Source organism: Geotrypetes seraphini, chromosome 7, assembly GCF_902459505.1.
Source record: "Geotrypetes seraphini chromosome 7, aGeoSer1.1, whole genome shotgun sequence".
NCBI classification, from domain to species: Eukaryota; Metazoa; Chordata; class Amphibia; order Gymnophiona; family Dermophiidae; genus Geotrypetes; species Geotrypetes seraphini.
Genome location: NC_047090.1, coordinates 54,768,144 through 54,787,750, shown reverse-complemented (window position 1 = coordinate 54,787,750; position 19,607 = coordinate 54,768,144). Strand labels below are relative to the sequence as shown.

The 19,607-nt window shown below is 44.0% G+C and overlaps 1 protein-coding gene across 1 annotated transcript in view; it reads left to right on the top strand.

Annotated features, from left to right (window-relative positions):
* BICD1 (BICD cargo adaptor 1) overlaps nucleotides 1–18,673 on the top strand; it is a 279,852-nt gene extending 261,179 nt beyond the window's left edge. The window contains exon 10 of the mRNA XM_033950662.1: nucleotides 18,090–18,673. The gene's annotated coding sequence lies outside the window, so the exon portion shown is untranslated. The remainder of the gene's footprint in view (nucleotides 1–18,089) is intronic.
* Nucleotides 18,674–19,607: the final 934 nt, after the last annotated feature.

Genomic DNA, 19,607 nt, shown 5'->3' with positions numbered 1-19,607 from the left:
CCTCTAATTGTACAGCAACTCCTCCAGTCCCTTAACCATTTTTATCGCTCTCCTCTGGACCCTTTTCAGTAGTACTAAGTCCTTTTTCATGTATGGCAACTAGTGCTGGATGCAGTATTCCAGGTGGGGGCGCACTATGGCCCAGTACAGCGGCATGATAACCTTCTCCGATCTGTTTGTGATCCCCTTCTTAATCATTCTGTTTGCCCTTTTCGCTGCCGCCGCACATTGCACAGACGGTTTCATTGACTTATCTACAAGTACTCCCGAGTCTCTTTCCTGGGGGCTCTCTCCGAGTATAGCGCCGGACATCCTGTATTCGTGCATATGATTTTTGTTACCGACATGCATCATCTTGCTCTTATCCATGTTGAACCTCATTTGCCATTTTGCAGCCCATTTCTCAAGTGTGTTTATGTCTCATTGTAGGTCTTCGCAATCCTTCTGTGTCCCCACTACTCTGAATAACTTCGTATCATCCGCAAATTTAATCACCTCAATCGCCAATTTCTAGGTCGTTTATAAATACAGTGGTGCCTCATACAACGAACTTAATCCGTTCCAGGAGCAAGTTTGTTATGTGAAACGTTCGTTGTGTGAAACGCGTTTTCCCATAAGAATACATGTAAAACAAAATAATTCGTTCTGCAGCCCTGTTTTCCCATAAGAATACATGTAAAACAAAATAATTCGTTCTGCAGCCCTACATTTCCCTCCCTCCACCTCACCTTATATGCAGAGTTTGCCAGCTTTCTTTTTCACCCAGCCGCACGCTTTCAAAAAGCTGTGCACGCGCAGCTGCTGAAGTTGATCAATGTTCTCCTCTCCTGCAACTTCCGGTTTCCGGTTGCGTCAGAGGAGAAGATTGAACAACAGAGCATGCGCGCATGTGCTGCTCTTTGAAAGTGTGTGGCTGGCCGAAAAAGAAAGCCGGAAAACTCGGCATCTAAGGTAAGGTGGAGGGAGATGATGGAACACTGCATTCAGACAGGAAGGTGCTGCTGTTCCCGGCTCACATTAGGAAGCGGCGAGAGTAGTTCCGCCCCTCCCCCGGGCCCCTCGGGCGACTTCGTTGTGTGAAACGAAGTTCGTTATAGGGAGCAAGACAAAAAGTTCGTTATGCGCAGCGTTCGCTGTGCGAGGCGTCCGTTATGCGAGGCACCACTGTATGTTGAAGAGCACAGGCCCAAGTACCGAACTCTGCAGCACTCTATTCGTGATGCTTTTCCAGTCCGAGTATTGTCCATTTACCCCCCACTCTCTGTTTCCTATTCACCAACCAGTTTTTAATCCACGTGAGTTTATCACTCTCGATTCCATGGCTCGCAATTTTTCGAAGTAGATGTTCATGCGAGACCTTGTCAAATGCCTTCTGAAAATCTAGATATACGATGTCGACTGGGTTACCCTTGTCAATATACCTATTTACTCCCTCGAAGAAGTGCAGTAAGTTTATCAAGCAAGATCTTCTTTTGCTGAAGCCATGCTGGCTGGTCCTCATCAGTTTGTGTCCGTCGAGGTGATCAATGATGCGGTCCTTTATCACCTTGACAGACACAAACTAATGGGTCCCAAAGTGATGGGCTGGGTCAAGAACTGGTGTGACAGAGGGTAGTAATCAATGGAGATTGCTCTGAGGAAAGGGATGTTATCAGTGGTGTGCCTCAAGGTTCTGTTCTTGGGCATGTTCTTTTTAACATTTTTATTAACAATATTGCTGAAGGGTTGTCGGGTAAGATTTGCCTCTTTGTGGATGATTTCAAAATCTGCAATAGAGTAAACATGCTGGATGGTGTGAATAACATGAAGAAAGACCTGGAAAAGCTTGAAGAATGGTTTGAAATTTGGCAGCTAAAATTTAATGCAGAGAAATGCAAGGTCATTCATTTGGGCTGCAAAAACCCAAGGGAAAGGTACAGTTTATGGGGTGAAGAACTTATATGCACGACAGAAGAGTGGGACTTGAGTGTGTTTGTATGTGATGATCTTAAGATAGACAAATGGTTGAAAAGGTGTCAGTGAAAGCTAGAAGGATGCTAGAGTGCATATGGAGAGGTATGGCCAGTAGGAAAAAGGAGGTATTGATGCCCCTGTATAAGACTCTGGTGAGACCTCATTTAGAATATTGTGTGCAATTCTGGAGGCCGCACCTTCAAAAAGATATAAAAAGGATGGAGTCAGTCCAGAGGAAGGCTACTAAAATGGTGTGTGGTCTTTGTGATAAGGTGTATGGGGACAGACTTAAAGATCTCAATCTGTATACTTTGGAGGAAAGGTGGAAAAGGAGAGATATGATAGAGACGTTTAAATACCTACGTAATATAAATATTCATGAGTCGAGTCACATTCATTTGAAAGGAAACTCTGTAATGAAAGAGCATAGGATGAAGTTAAGAGGTGATAGGCTCCTGAGTAATCTAAGGAAATACTTTTTTTTACCGAAATGGTGGTAGATGCGTGGAACAGTCTCCCGGAAGAGGTGGTGGAAACAGAGACTGTGTCTGAATTCAAGAGGGCTTGGGATATGCATGTGGGATCTCTCGGAGAGAGAAAGAGATAATGGTTACTACAGATGAGCAGACTAGATGGGTCATTTGGCCTTTATCTGCCATCATGTTTCTATATTTCTATTTTTAGTTGTGATTACATATCCCATACTGGGCAAGGGTATTTCTGTGTTCTGTGTGTACGAAAGACTTGGTTTTCTGTTAGCATTCACTGTGCAGGATTGATCTGTACCAGTCTGGCTTGCTTAGTTTTACAATGTATATATTGATGTTCTGCTGCTCACTGCAGCTCAATGAGGCCTTTTCCTAGATACACTCTTGTGTGACAGGTAGATTATGAATAAAAAATCATGTTTTTCATATACAGTGCAGAAGGGGGGGTGTTAAGAAATGATGGGCCCCCAGTGTCACATATGCTAGGTACGTCACTGCATGCCCTGGCCTTGTTCTCAATCTATTGCAGCTGAATCTGTCCAACCATGATCAGGACACAGACTACAGAAATCAGCCCTGCAGACTGGTTTTGCTTTTCATTTACTAGTGTTGCCATCTAATCACCACTAAGCTTGTCTAAAGCTTTTCTTCTATTCTCTGTCTCTGCTTATTCTCAATCTTTTGTTTCTGGTCTGCCTTTATATTCCTGCTTTATTATGAATTCTTCAATCATCTTCTTATTTCTTTCATTTCTCTTTCCTCCAGTGTTTTGTTTTGTTTTTCTAGAAAACATAATGCTGGTACTCCCAGGCAAAGTCAACAAGCGGGTTGCCTGTCCCCACCATAGCCATTCTCTCTGCAGTTGGCCACAGAGCCTATGAAAGGCAGCATTACAAATATCATGTCAGTCACCTGAACACCAAATCAGAAATAAAAATAGAGTAATTCCATGTCAACTGGTCCAGTTTCAAGGAGAGTCCCCTTTCAATATCTTCTATGAATACAAAAGCATGTCCCAAATAAAGGGGCCCCTAACTCTGGACCTAGTTGAGACAAGTGCTGCCCGATTCGATGATTCGAATCGATTTGTTTTCCCAAAGAATTGGACTCATTGATTCAGTGAACAGCCCTCCCAGATGAGGCCTGACATACCTCCAAGGCTTCCTAAAGCAGCAGTGGTAGCGGTGGATGGCTAGCAGATGCAGGTTTTAAACAGGCTGCTCGTGGTCTGCACCACCGGGGTCTTCCCTCGGCCATGTCACTGATGAAATGGAAGAGGGAAGCCCTGGCAGGCAGGCCGTGAACAGCGTGTTCAGAGCCTGCAACTGGTAGCTGTCTACCACTCCCACTGCTGCATTAGGAGACCCAATGGTATATCAGATCTCAGAGGGGGAGGGAGAGGACAGTCGGGAAGTGCCGCACATGGGGATTGGAGCAGGGCCGGATTAAAGGGTAGGCCCAATAGGCACATGCCTAGAGTCTGAAATTGTCAGGGGGCCTGCTGAAGGAGGGCAAACAGAACAGCTGCCAAGGGGGTCTCCTTTCCCCTCACCTTCATGAGTCACCACTCACCTTTCTGTATGATTTTTTTTTTCAAAGGGTGACGGACCCTGGCATCGACGGCAAATAAGATCGGCAACGGCAGCCGTTATCTGACAAGCGGTGCTCAACCCAAAGCTTCCCCTATGATACAGATTCCTGTTTCCGCCTTGGTGGTTCACGTTAGAAGGAGGCTTTGGCTGAGCAGCATCACTTGCAAGATAACGGTTGCCATTGCCGAACTTACTTGCTGTCAATGCCGACTCCCATCACTGTTTGAAAAAAAAAAAAACGGAAAGAAAGGTAATTGGTGACCCGCAAAGGTGAGGTGAAAGGAGGGAGATGGGTTTGGGGTGGGGGGAGAGAGAGAGAGAGAGAGAGAGAAGGGGGCAGATGATGGAAGTGGGGAGAACTTGTGCTGTCAGCGTCAGGAGCATGTGGGAAAGCAGCAGCAGCAGCACCGTTGAAGAGGTGAGGAGGCAGGATAATGCGATGGAATTGCCTGGGGTGGAGGGAGTGAGAGAAAGAAAGAGAGAGGGCAGGTGATGGAAGTGGGGGGAGAGAGAGAAGGGGGCAGATTATGGAAGTGGGGAGAAGGGAGAAAGAGAAGAAGGCTGACGGATGTCAGTTGAGAAGGGAGAGCAGATACTGAATGGAAGTGGAGAAAGAGAACACATACTGGATGGAAGGCGGGGATAAAGAAAAGGGCATTTGCTGGATTGGGAGAAGAAGTTAGAGTTAGTGAGACAGTGGAGGGGTAAAGGAAAGGAGTGGCAAGCTGTGGGTAGACACAGTGAAAAGAGGGAAACAGGACTGAATAGTAAGAAAGAATTTAATTTAGATGGAGGCAGAAAATAGAGAAGGAAGACCAGAGAAGAAAAGGAAAGGGAAGTGAGAGGAGAGAGAGATGCCAGAGAACGGGGAGGAGACAGAGATATCAGTTCTGAGTGAAGGAAATGAGAAGAGAGAGATGCTAAAAACCACAGGGGGGGAAGAACATAAGAATTGCCGCTGCTGGGTCAGACCAGTGGTCCATCTTGCCCAGCAGTCCGGCCTCGCGGCGGCCCTTAGGTCAAAGACCAGTGCCCTAACTGAGACAAGCCTTACCTGTGTACTTGTCTGACTTTGTCTTGAATCCCTGGAGGGTGTTTTCCCCTATAAGAGCCTCCAGAAGAGCGTTCCAGTTTTTCACCACTCTCTGGGTGAAGAAGAACTTCCTTACGTTTGTACGGAATCTATCCCCTTTTAATTTTAGAGTGAACATAAGAACATAAGCAATGCATCTGCTGGGTCAGACCTGAGGTCCATCATGCCCAGCAGTCCGCTCATGCGGCGGCCCAACAGGTCCAGGACCTGTGCAGAAATCCTCTATTTATACCCTTCTATCCTCTTTTCCAGCAGGAAACTGTCCAATCCTTTCTTAAATCCCAGTACCGTAATCTGCCCTATTACATTCTCTGGAAGCGCATTCCAGGTGTCCACCACACGTTGGGTAAAGAAGAACTTCCTAGCATTTGTTTTGAATCTGTTCCCTTTCAACTTTTCCAGATGCCCTCTTGTTCTTTTATTTTTTGAAAGTGTGAAGAATCTGTCCCTCTCTACTCTGTCTATGCCCTTCATGATCTTATAAGTCTCTATCATATCCCCTCTAAGTCTCCTCTTCTCCAGGGAAAAGAGACCCAGTTTCTCCAATCTCTCAGCATATGGAAGGTTTTCCATCCCTTTTATCAGACGTGTCGCTCTCCTCTGAACCCTCTCGAGTATCGCCATATCCTTCTTAAGGTACGGCGACCAATATTGGACGCAGTATTCCAGATGCGGGCGCACCATCGCCCGATACAACGTCAGGATAACTTCTTTCGTCCTGGTTGTGATACCCTTCTTGATTATACCTAGCATTCTATTTGCTCTCTTAGCGGCCGCTGCGCACTGTGCCGTCGGCTTCATTGTCATGTCCACCATTACCCCTAAGTCCCTTTCCTGGGTACTCTCATTCAATAACATCCCTCCCATCGTATAGTTGTACCTCAGGTTTCTGCTTCCCACATGCAGTACTTTACATTTCTCAACGTTGAACTTCATCTGCCATCTCGTCGCCCATTCCCCTAGTTTATTCAGGTCCCTTTGCAATTCTTCGCAGTCCTCTTTAGTCCGAGCTCCACTGAATAGTTTGGTGTCGTCTGCAAATTTTATTATCTCACACGTCGTCCCTATTTCTAGATCATTTATGAATATATTAAATAGTAGTGGCCCGAGCACCGAGCCCTGCGGAACACCACTTGTGACCCTCTTCCAGTCCGAGTAGTGGCCCTTCACCCCTACCCTCTGTTTCCTACCCGCCAACCAGTTTCTGATCCATCTATGCACATCTCCGTCCACCCCATGGTTCTTCAGTTTCCGGAGTAGACGCTCGTGAGGCACCTTGTCAAAGGCTTTTTGGAAATCTAGGTATACGATGTCTATGGGGTCTCCTTTGTCCGTCCGTTTGTTGATTCCTTCGAAGAAGTGCAATAAGTTAGTTAAGCACGATCTCCCCCTGCAGAAACCATGTTGGCTTGGTATCAGAAGTTTGTTTCTTTCCAAATGTTCATCGATGTTTTCTTTTATCAGCGCTTCTGCCATTTTCCCCGGAACCGAGGTCAGACTCACCGGTCTGTAGTTTCCCGGGTCACCTCTTGATCCCTTTTTGAAGATGGGCGTGACGTTGGCTATCTTCCAATCCTCTGGTATCACACCTGTTTTCAGGGATAGGTTGCAAACTTGCTGCAGTAGTTCCGCTATCTCCTCCTTTAATTCCTTCAGAACCCTTGGATGGATTCCGTCTGGATCCGGGGATTTGTCAGTTTTTAGTTTTTCTATCTGCCTGCGCACATCTTCAAGGCTCACTTCCATGGATGTTAATTTTTCTGCTTGATTTCCATTGAAGAATTGCTCAGGTTCCGGTAAGTTGGTTGTGTCTTCGTTCGTAAATACAGACGAAAAGAACATGTTAAGTCTTTCTGCGACTTCTTTCTCCTCCTTCACTACCCCCTTCCTGTCTCCATCATCCAGCGGTCCCACCTCCTCCCTAGATGGCTGTTTCCCTTTAACATATCTGAAGAATGGTTTGAAATTTCGTGCCTCCCTGGCTAGCCTCTCTTCATACTCTCTTTTGGCTTTTCGAACCACTCGGTGACATTCTTTTTGATACTTCCTGTGCTCCTTCCAGTTCCCCTCAGTTTTGTTCTTTTTCCATTTCCTGAATGAATTTTTCTTATTGCCTATCGCTTCCTTCACTATTTTAGTCAGCCATACCGGGTCTTTTGTTCGACTCTTTTTGCTCCCCTTTCTGAATCTGGGTATGTACAAATTTTGCGCCTCGCTCACCGTATCCCTGAAAAAAAGCCAGGCATGTTCTACCGTTTGCCATTTCTTGGAAGTGTTCCTAAGTTTCTTCCTTACCATTTCCCTCATTGCTTCATAGTTTCCTTTCCTGAAGTTGAAAGTTGTTGCTATGGTTCTCTTTCCTTTCGGTATTCCTACTTCAACTTTGAACTTGATCATATTATGATCGCTGTTTCCCAACGGTCCCACTACTTCCACTTCCTTTGCAGGGCCCATTAACCCATTTAGGATTAGATCCAGAGTGGCATTTCCTCTCGTCGGTTCTCTAACAAGCTGCTCCATGAAGCAATCTTGTGTAGCCTCCAGAAATTCTGTCTCTCTAGCACATCTGGAGCTTCCAAGTTTCCAGTCTATCCCGGGGTAGTTGAAGTCTCCCATAATAACTGTGTAACCACTTTTGCATTCTCGCTTCATCTCGGTTTCCATTTCTCTGTCGATATCTCCGGTTTGCCCGGGTGGACGATAGTATAGGCCCATCTTTATTTCATGTCCTTTCCTATCCGGTATTTTAACCCATAGCGATTCCAGCTTGTTGGTCATCTCCACTGTGTCCATTCTTGTCGATTGTATGCTTTCTTTTATGTATAGGGCTATTCCACCTCCTTTCTGTCCTGACCTGTCCTGGCGATAGAGCTTGTACCCCAGTAGTGCTGTATCCCATTTGCTTTCCTCATTCCACCATGTTTCAGAGATTCCAATGATGTCTATGTCCTCTGCATTGGCCAAAGCCTCTAGTTCCCCCATTTTGTTGCTTAGGCTCCTTGCATTAGTATATATGCAATTTAGGTCCTGGCATTTTGTTGTCTTCACTACCTTTCCCTGTGCTTCGATCCTTGGTGTCTTCTCTTTTGCTGCACTCTTTCTAACCTCCTCTTCTGGGTTAGTCGACTCCTGTAATTTGTCCCTTGCTTCTTCCCAGCCTTTTTTCCCCTTAGTATCTTCATGGGATACCTTCTTCCGAATCGTCGACGCTAGGTCGACTGTCGGCTTTCCCCTTCCTTTTAGTTTAAAGCCTGTTCTATTCCTCTCATGACGTTGCTTGCTAGAAGTCTTGTTCCCGCTGCGCTCAGGTGCAGTCCATCTCTCCTGTAGAGCTTGTTCTTGCCCCAGAACGTTGTCCAGTTCCTCACGAAGTGGAAACCTTCTTCCTCACACCATTTCCTCATCCACGCATTTATTGATTGTAGTTCCTCCTGCCTTTTCACATCTGCCCTCGGTACCGGTAGGATCTCTGAGAATGCCCTCTCATTCTCTCTACCTTGGAGACGATGAACAACCTGTCTTTATCTACTAAGTCTATTCCCTTCATTATCTTGAATGTTTCGATCATGTCCCCTCTCAGTCTCCTCTTTTCAATGGAGAAGAGGCCCAGTTTCTCTAATCTCTCACTGTACGGCAGCTCCTCCAGCCTTTTAACCATTTTAATCGCTCTTCTCTGGACCCTTTTGAGTAGTATCGTGTCCTTCTTCATGTACGGTGACCAGTGCTGGATGCAGTATTCCAGGTGGGGGCGTACCATAGCCCGGTACAGTGGCATGATAACCTTCTCCGATCTGCTTGTGATCCCCTTCTTAATCATTCCTAGCATTCAGTTTGCCCTTTTCGCCGCTGCCGTGCATTGCGCTGAAGGCTTCATCGACTTGTTGAGCAGTACTCCCAGGTCTCTTTCCTAGGGGGGGTCTCTCCGAGTACCACACCAGAAATCCTGTGTATTCATAAATAAGATTTTTGTTACTGACATGCATCACCTTACACTTATCTATGTTAAACCTCATTTGCCATGTGTCGGCCCATTTCTCGAGAGAGAGACGCCAGACCATGAAGGGAACAGAAGGAAGATGATGGATGCCCGACCAAGGTGGAGAGGGCAGGAGGAGAAATGTAAAGATGGAAGGTTGTTGGCAGACAGTTTCTAGAAGGGGCAGACAGTGGATGGAAGGAAGAAAATGACAAGAAGATGAGGAAAGCAGAAACCAGGCAACAAAAGTTGTTAGGTGCCATCAACTCGTGCTCGAATCCCAGTCCAATGTTAGATGAATATTGGAGAAGAACAAAGAATACCAAAAACCCCTATACCTGTGCTACAGCAAAGCTTTTGACTGTGTGGATTACAATAAACTATGGAGAACTCTAGTGCAAATAGGAATACCCAAAAAGCATAATTCAGCTGGTAGAAAGCCTATGAAAATCAATATGACAAAGGTAGAAAAAAAATTATATTTTTTAATTTTTTTGCTTTAGGATAAAGTAGTTTTGTAGCTGTGTTGATAAATGCTTATAAATAGAAAATGGAAAGTCAGTGATCATTTTATTGGACTAATTTTAATACATTTTTGACTAACTTTCAGAGACCAAATTCTCCTTCCTCTGATCAGGACAGGATACTGTAACAACAGTATACTTTACTGACCTAAGGAAATAGATTTTGACCTCTGAAAGCTAAAAAATGTATTAGTCCAATAAAATTGTATTATCTTATTTTCCATTTTCCATTTTTTGTTTTATTTTTATTTGTTAATTTGTAAAGTGATTTGCTATTTCTCTTTTTTTCAAATTTACATTTGCTATCTTTAGATTTTGTACAGTATTTGGGGGATAAGCACCACTGTTTCTGTGGTGTTGCATTATATGAAGAGCTTGGCTTCTTTATGATTCAGTTTTGTATACATGTTTCTATTCCCCCCTCCACCCCCCACCTTTACTTAGAAACATGATGGCAGATAAAGGCAAATGGCCCATCCAGCCTGCCCATCCGCTGTAACCATTATTTCTTCCTCTCTCTAAGCGATCCCATGTCTTTAGACAATCTTTTGTCTCCACCACCTCCGGGAGACCATTCCACGCATCCACCACCCTTTCTGTAAAAATATATTTCCTTCGATTTATTCCTGAGCCTATCATCTCTGAACTTTGTTACAAATAAACGTACATAGAGTGGAACGTACTAGAGGAGTTACAGATTTGGTTGTTTATACATACATATGGGTTACAGTTGGACTTATGTGCCTAGGGGCCCTCGAAGAATTGATCCTGCCTTAGATGGGAGAGAAGGAAAGCTGCTACACATGGGGATAGGAGGGAGGGATGGAAAGCTGCAACACAGGGGACAAGAGAAAGAAATGTTGGACATGGGGTGGAGGAGAGAAAGGGAATGCAACAAAGAGCTAGAAAAGGGTGAGAGGGAGAAATTCTGCATATGGTGGAGGGGAGGGAGACATGCAGGAGAGTTCAGAATGGTTTACATGAGTTTATTCAGGTACTCAAGTATTTTTCCCTGTCTGTCCCGGTGGGCTCAAAATCTGTCTAGTGTACCTGGGGCAATGGGGGGATAAGTGACTTGCCCAGGGTCACAAGGTGCAGCGTGGGTTTGAACCCACAACCCCAGGGAGCTGTGGCTGTAGCTTTAACCACTTCTCCACACTCCCCTATGTTGGGCATAAGGTAGACAGCAGAGAGATGGTGCATTGCAAGAGAAAAATAAATATTTTACATGATAATGGAGGGGAGGAAGGGAGAGATGCTGCATGGAGGAGAATAGAAAGGTTTGACCCAGGGCACAAAGCAGGGAGAGAGCGAGAGAGATGGTAGACAGTGGGAAAGAAATGTTGGATATGGCAGGTGCAGAGATAGATGTTGGATATGGAAGGAAAGGTGCAGAGATAGAAGATGGATGGTGAGCACAGAGAAAGAAGAAAACATTAAATGGGCAGGAGACACAAGAAGACAAATAGAAACCAGAGCCTGGGACCAACATGATTTGAATAATAAAATGACCAGACAACAAAAGATAGAAAAAAATAAAATTGTATTTTCTATTTTGTGATTACAATATGTCAGATTTGAAATGTGTATCCTGCCAGAGCTGGTGTTAGACAGCTAGCATAAGCTAAGACCTAACAGAGAAATCAATTTTTTTTCTCTAGATCACCCAAAACTTTGGATATCTTCATTAGAGGTCTCATTCAATTTCTGGGATAGTTGAGTGGGAAGCTCTGGACCACTTGATAAAGAATGACCTGAACAGGAAACTCCAAGACACCAGACTCTACATGCAATGGTGTAGCGAGGGTGAGAGGCACTCGGGGCGGTGGTGCCCCTTCCCGCCCTCATCTCTGCTCCCCTCCTTCCCCAATCCTGCCTGCTGCACACGCTCCTTCCCCGATCCCACATGCTGTGTGTGTCCCCCCCCCCCTTGTTCCTCTAGTTGAAGTTGTTGCTCGCGGCAGTCAACAACATGCTCCTCGCAACTCCGTTGGCCCTCGCTCTGATGTCACTTCCTATGTGCAGCACCCAGAAGTTACATCAGCAGGAGAGCCTACAGGGTCACGAACAGTACGTTGTTGACCACCGCAAACAAAAACTTCAACTAGAGGTATGGGGGAAGGGAAAGGGGGCACGTGCATGGAAGGGAGGAATGGGAAGAGGAGGAGGGGTGGCGATATCCCCACCAACATGGTGCCCAGGGCGAATTGCCCCGCCCCCTTTATTATGTCACTGTCTACATGCGATGCTACACTTAAGAAATAGAAACAGAAATGTATTGCTTTCTGTACACTATTTTGTACAAAGATTTAAGAGCTCTGCATATTCACATTCCCAAAGCTGGCATATTTGAAATAAGTCAACATAAACATAATGGGGGCTCAGCCTCCATATAAAATTCCTCCCATGCACACATACAAATTAGTCAGGAGTTCAGTGGCACAAACCTAAGGCAATAGGTACCAGCTCTATGAGTGTTGTGTTTGCCAAGGCACCCCAGTATGCTATACTATACTTTATTGAATTTGGAGCAGAGAGATCCAAGCTGTAGAGCAGATAAAGGCAGAAAGGAAGTACCTCTATATCCCAATTACTGCCTCTTCCTTTTTTTTTAATAAATCTTTATTTAATTTTATAATTTGACATAATAAACAGTCAATTCAAAGAAATATTCCAATACCAGTCTCAACCATTGTTAACATTATAATAAAAAAGATAAATAAAATAGCAAAAGGAAAATAAACAATTCAATAGTATAGTACAATAGGAAAAATTTTCCTTAAAATTCTAATTATACTGAATTGGAAAAATTAGACCTCAATAAAGGGGGAGAAAGCTAATTTGCTGAGTTTCAATCAAACATTACTAAGAAAATACAGATGGTATTGAGTAAAGGCAAGGAACCTAATTAAACTAAGCAGGTTGTAACTACAATTCTCACAGGAATATTAAATTTGCTCTTTTGCAGAAATAAATTTTATCAACTGCTGAGGTTCAAAATATACATGCTAATTCCCCTGATAGACCATCACACATTTACAGGGGTATCTGAGTACAAACGTAGCACCCAGCTGTATGACCCTTGGTCTCAAAATGAGAAACTGTTTTCTTCTCTTTTGGGTCAACCTTGACACATCAGGATACATTCTCACAGTTTTTGTCATAAATGGTATATCCTTAAACTTAAAAAACATCTTAAGCATCCATTCTCTGTCAGAGTCTATAGCAAATTGTACCAGCAGCATCGCAGTTGCCGGTGGCTCATTATCCGACCTCTCAAGGAAATTTGTTAGGTCCAAACTATCAGCAGACAAATTCTGCTGGCCTGGTTCCTGACCCAAAGTCCTAGTTGGCAAGTAATATATTTTAGTGAGAGGTGGGTAAGAAGTTTCGGGCACTTTCAAAATCTCTTTCATGTATTTCTTAAACATATCTTGTGGAGACATAGTTGAAAGTTTTGGAAAATTTATAATCCGAAGATTACATCTTCTGGTCATGTTTTCCAACATTTCAACTTTAAAATTAAGATTTCCACTATCCCTGACCCACACCGAGGCCTGGGATTCCAAAAATTTTATTCTGGTCTCATGTCCATCCACTTTTGTTTCCACATTAGATAGTCTATTTTTCAATTCCATATTTTCAGAAACAACAGTTGTATATCTTGTAGTAAGTTGCTGCATTTGGGATCCTAAAGAGAGTTGCAAAGTGGATATTGCTTCCCATAATGTTTCCATAGTGAAAACTTTGGGCCTCTGCATGGGAGTTAGTTCAGACCCATGACTCTCTGTTGCAAACAAGTTACCTGTTACCTCTGCTGAAGATGCATTCAGTTCCAAGAAATCCTGGGGAATTTGTAGATTCAATTTCTCTAAGTGCACAGATGATTCACTTGGCTTCCCCTCACCGCTCTCCGAGACGTTCCCCGCTCTCAGTAGCGCTGGTGAGGAAACACCCTGGGGCGCTCCGACCTCTATCTGCTGGTCTAATGCCCCCGGGCGACTCGGAGGACTCCGCTCTTCCGGAGACAGCGATGTTGCTTCGAGGGAGAGATCAGACGCCTCAGCCAGCGCGTCTCTCCTTGCCGAAGAAATCTCCGGTCGACTCGTTCCAGCCCCACGCTGGAGGAAAGCATCCATCGGGCCCGCAGCTGCCATCAAAGATTCCTCCGGGAAAACCCGGAGCTTAGACTTCCGTTTGACCATTATGCGGTCCGGGTAAGAAAAACTAACAGCGCTGAGCCTTCATGAATGCTCAACACCAGCTACTCGCAGCCATCTTGTCCAGCACACGCCCCCCAGCCATTTATTACTGCCTCTTCCTGCAGCTTTTTTTGCTGGCTGTGCCTGACCAATGGACTGCAGGAGAAGTGATCTGCTGCGGTCTATTGATTGGCTATGTTTTTAGGCAATAACTGCTGTAGCCTAGGATAAAATGCACAAAAAAAGAAGCACAAGGGGCCTTCGAGTTCTAAACAATCAAAAATCTATTTATTAAAGGACCTGACACGGTCTGTGTTTCAGGGTGTCTACCTAACTCAGGGATCATTTAATGCAATCCACATAAGACTAGCCAAACAAGCAACACCTAATATTGACATGCTGCACAAGGGGATGGGAGGGACGGCACAGCGAAAATGAAAGTGCACACATGCGTGACTACCGAGTGCACGTACGCATGTGTGTACTTTTCATTTTCACTGAAAGTTGAGAAATGCCTTGGAGGCCAAGTCTGCCACCCAGTGGTGGAGCCAAAGCCATCTGCAAGCTACCACAACTGAAACAACCATCTGAGAGGAGATGCATATCAGATCATAAAGAAGGCAGCACCAAAATCTAAGCATGCAAACTACTCTGAAGCCATTTAAGAACTAGTTAATAATAGAGTTTACAACCCTTTCCAATAGTTTTAGAAGGTAGAACCTCAATTGAAACACTTAGAAGATTTAAAGTTAGGAGCAGAGCTCAAACTCTCTGTTTAAAACAGTTAGGCCTAGATTCACTAACCTTCCTTTCCATGTCTGATTTGTGGGCGATGGCAGGCAGGCCGACGAATTCACTAAAGGCCAGCATGCAAATGGGGGCGATTGGAGGAATGCCCTCCACCAACCACACGGATCGCTAGTGAGCGATTCTGAAGCATACGCAGACCATTCCGGAACTTGGAGGCGAGGAGGATGGCAGTTTGAATGCAGAGCTCCTCTCCCTGGGACATTCTCACTAAAGATTTTATAAACTATTTAATCCCTTCAGTTTAACTAAAGTGATTTTCAGATGGCTTCAAGAAAAACAACTTACATTGGATACTGTATTTGCTACAGATGGGAAAAGTAAAAGACCAAAACCAAACACTGTAACACCATCTAACACCATTCCAGCAGGGGAGAGCCGACGGAGGAGGGCTGCAGGCCAGCCATCGGACCAACGGTCGGCTCGGGGGCCCATTCCAGCGGGGCACCCGACACTGTCTTCACTCCTCCCCCATTCCAGCAGGGGAGAGCCGACAGAGGATGGCTGCAGTCTGGCCATCGGACCAACGGTTGGCTCGGGGGCCCGTTCCAGCGGGGCACATCCTTTGTGCGCTTAGGGCCTTAGGCCAAAGGGGACTTAGACATTATTTTTGATTATGCCCCTCCACACTTCTGGCACGCATATTTTAGGATAGTCTTGATCCTGATCAAGTTGGCTTATAGGAGAGAGGCAGGCTGTTGATGGTATCCGTAGAATTCTTAACCTGGTATGAGAGCCAAATGGGAGGGATCATCCTTGGTGGCGGTGGCAGTCGATGCAGAGAAGGGGTTTGACCATGTTGATTGGAAGTTCATGACTCATGTCCTTAGTAAAATAGGTTTGGGGAAATGCTTTGTTTCTTGGATACATTTTTTGTACCACAATCCTTTGGTTTGTGTTAAAGTCAATGGGGTATACTCTACCACTTTTGAATTGGGGAGGGGAACAAGACAGGGATGCCCATTGTCCCCCTTGTTGTTTGCACTTGTGATTGAACCTCTTACGCAGAAGATTTGGCAAACTGAGAATATTAGAGGCTTGCTTATTAACGGGGAAGAATATAAATTATCTTTGTTTGCAGATGATATTTTAGCTGTTGTGGAGGGGTTCCAAATGTTTGTTGGTGGTGCTGCAGGCTCAAATGGGGCTCTCTCTGGATTTAAGGTGAATCTATCAAAGACAGAGATTTTAAATATTTAAGTTCCGGATGGTGAAGCTGCAAAAGCGATTGCCATTTAGATGAGTTAAATGACCTATTAAATATTTAGGTATCCCCCTAGGGGTAGACCGGACAACTAAGTACTCCAGTGCTCATAGAATTCCTATGAGCGTTAGAGTAGTGTTGGAGCATTTAGCACTCCGGGCCGTGGTAGAAACCTCTACCACAGCTTTATAAAAGAGGACCTTAATTTGTAAACTGTGATCCATTGGATTTTCAAATACTTTGATGTATGCAGTAATGTCGCAAATCATATAAGACCCACATTTATAATGTCCCAACATGTCTATCTTCTGTTGTCTTCTGGGAATCATCGTTGGACACAACAGATCTTTTAAATGTTGTCCATGTGAAAAAGTGATCCTTAACTGATGATTCATAAACACTGAAGCTGCAGCGGTAAAATCTCCTATATTCATAGGAATTCTATGAGCATCAGAGCTTTTACCATCACGGCCAGCGATAAAAAACCCTTAAGCAGCTTTATAAAAGGAGGGGGGGGAATATTTCCTATATGTGATCCAAGTACAGAAATTTTCAAATTGGTTGTAGAAATGATATTCTTATATTCTTTAGAATTACCTGGTGACAGTAAGCAATCCCTATCACTATGTTTCACCCTTTTAAAAGCTTTATTAAAAACATAATCTGGATATCCACTGTCTTGTAATTTTCTCATTAAATCTCTTTGTTGCACATTAAGAACATAAGAAGTTGCCTCCGCTGGGGCGGCAGACCAGAGGTCCATCCTGCCCAGCAGTCCGCTCCCGCGGCGGCCCATCAGGCCCACTGTCTGAACAGTGGTCTCTGACTAATTTTGTAATTTACCTCTAATCCTGTCCCTATAACCTTACCTCTACTCCTATCTGTACCCCTCAATCCCTTTGTCCTCCAGGTACCTGTCCAGACCTTCTTTGAAGCCCTGTAGCATACTTCTGCCTATCACATCCTCCGGCAGCGCGTTCCATGTATCCACCACCCTCTGGGTGAAAAAGAACTTCCTGGCATTTGTTCTAAACCTTTCCCCTTTCAATTTCTCCGAGTGCCCCCTTGTACCTGTGGTTCCCCTTAGTTTGAAAAATCTGTCCCTATCCACTTTTTCTATGCCCTTCATGATCTTGAAGGTTTCTATCATGTCTCCCCTGAGTTGTCGCTTTTCCAGGGAGAAAAGCCCCAGCTTTTTCAGTCTGTCGGTATATGAGAGGTCCCCCATACCTTTTATTAGCTTAGTTGCTCTTCTCTGGACTCTCTCAAGTACCACCATGTCCTTCTTGAGGTACGGCGACCAGTACTGGACACAGTACTCCAGGTGCGGGCGCACCATTGCACGATACAGTGGCAGGATGACTTCCTTCGTCCTGGTTGTGATACCTTTCTTAATGATACCCAACATTTTGTCTCGCTTATCAAGCCGCGCTAGTGGGTTAACGCGCGTGACTTTAATCACGCGCTGGCCAAAAACTAACCGCCTGCTCAAGAGGAGGCGGTAGCGGCCAGCGCAGTTGTAGCGCATGCACCAGATTAGCGTGCTCTAGCTGAAAATCTACCGCCTGCATCAAAAGGAGGCGGGTAGCGGCTAGCGCACATGGCAATTATAGCACGTGCTATTCCGCGCGTTAAGACCCTAGCAGCGGCTTTGTAAAAGGAGCCCTAAAATTCCATTTTTAGATATTGAGATCCTGCAAGAGAACAATACATTTGATATCAAAGTGTGTGTTAAACCCACTGATAGAAATTCTTTGTTGGATTATTGTAGTTGTCACCCTACTCATCTGAAAAATAGCTTACCATATTCTCAAATAATACAAACTGTTCCAAGATGGTTTGAATTTAAACATCAGGCATATGTGATTAATAATAATGGACTAATATTTACACTTGAGGGCTGCTGAAAATTTCTCAGCCCAACCAAGAAGAGAATGATGTGGAGCCACGAAACTTGCAAATTATTCCACACTTTTCTTGACACTTTTCATGAAATGAAATAAACTTTATATGAAATGAAATAAAAAGTATCAAGAAAAGTGTGGAATAATTTGTATGTTTCGTGGCTCTACATCATTCTCTTCTTGGTTGAGCTGAGAACTTTTTCAGCAGCCCCTCATATGTAGCAGAATGTGAGGTATTATGCCAAAAATTGTTTTCATTACTGTTTTAGTTTTCTTTTAATAATGTTTTTTAAAAGATTTATTATCTCATATGTCTTATGGTTTTGCTTTTCTTTTGAATTTTCAGTCCTAATGTAGTTCTTCAGGAAGAGCAAGCATATTCCAGCTCTCAGTGTGCCCATCTCAAGTGTCTCTCTAAGCCTCCTACTTGTCTTTAATCTTCATGAAGCAACCAGGCAAGGAAACAAAACTGCACAGAGCTCACACAACAAAATCATTGTACAGTCTGCAAGTGAGGATTCAAGAAGCACTCCCAACTTGTGGCTCCATTAATCAGTCCAGATTCGCTGACCAAAGGAGAAAGTGCTGAGAAGAACACAGTGCAACCTGTCATGAGTGTACTCCTTTCACAACTCATCTGATTCGGTTGAAAACTGGATACCACCCTCATCATACTTCTGTGTAAATACTGGACAAATATTTTACCTCTGACAAACTGTATTGAAGCTGACTTAAGCTAATATAAAAGTTTCTGGTGATGAAAAATAATCATTATCCCAGGACAAGCAGGCAGCAATATTCTCCACATGTGGGTGACGTCATCCACGGAGCCCCGGTAAGGACAGGTTTAAAAGTGCATCGCCACGTTAAGAACCTGAGAAATTTCGAGGACTGCCTGCACCGCGCATGCGTGAGTGCCTTCTTGCCCAACGTAGGTTCATGGCTTCTCAGTTCCATAAGCAAGCTAAGAAGCCAACCAGGGGAGGGTTTGTGGGTTGTGGATTACTAGAATGGGATGGAGGGAATGTTGGCCTTAAGAATATCTGCCTGCTGTCCCTGGATAACACCTATTACGGTAAGCAACTGTGCTTTACCACACTTTCAAAGGTCATTCATAGGAACTGATAGAGATCTCTCTCCACCCTTATCAGTAGGATTAATTATTACAGGTCATTTTGCAGTGTAATTTGTGTTCCTAAAATGCAGTTCTTTTATGTAATAATAATTGTTTTTAACTGACTTATTTTAATCATGCTATGTAATTAAGAATGATTTTTGATTTAGTATTAAATCAAGCATTGTTTAGCTGGCTACTCGTATATGGCCACTTCTATTGCACAAAACGATTGAAAGAAGAGAGATGAGTTGAAATGCTGATGATGCCTCTGTGTTTAGTTTTTGCACTGATTAATGGGTTATGCATTGATGTGGAGTAGTATTCTTGGTTTTGTTGGTTTTGCAGATGAACACTAAAGTACGAATATATTCATTTTTTTGGCAGTAAGTACTTACACATTTTTGTAAATCAGACTAGTAAAATAAACCGGTGCTGTTCTTTATTTTCCCTTTTGGTACATAAGAAAGAAAATGGCTATAGCACTTCTTAAGTAAGACATTTTTATGGAACGACTTCAGTGCTCAGGTAGATATTTTTTTCTTCTTTTTCCAGTTCCTATTGACTAGTGTGAGGCCTTACTTGTGACAACGAACATACAGAACAAAACATGCAATGATCAAATGTATGGTAAGATGTTCTGTGGTGACATAACTTACCCAAGTAGGCTTCAGGGCTTGAATTGAAATATGGTAGCTGGTAGACTTCCTCATAATGCATTTTTCTTGTCAAATCCAACAAAAAATCTGA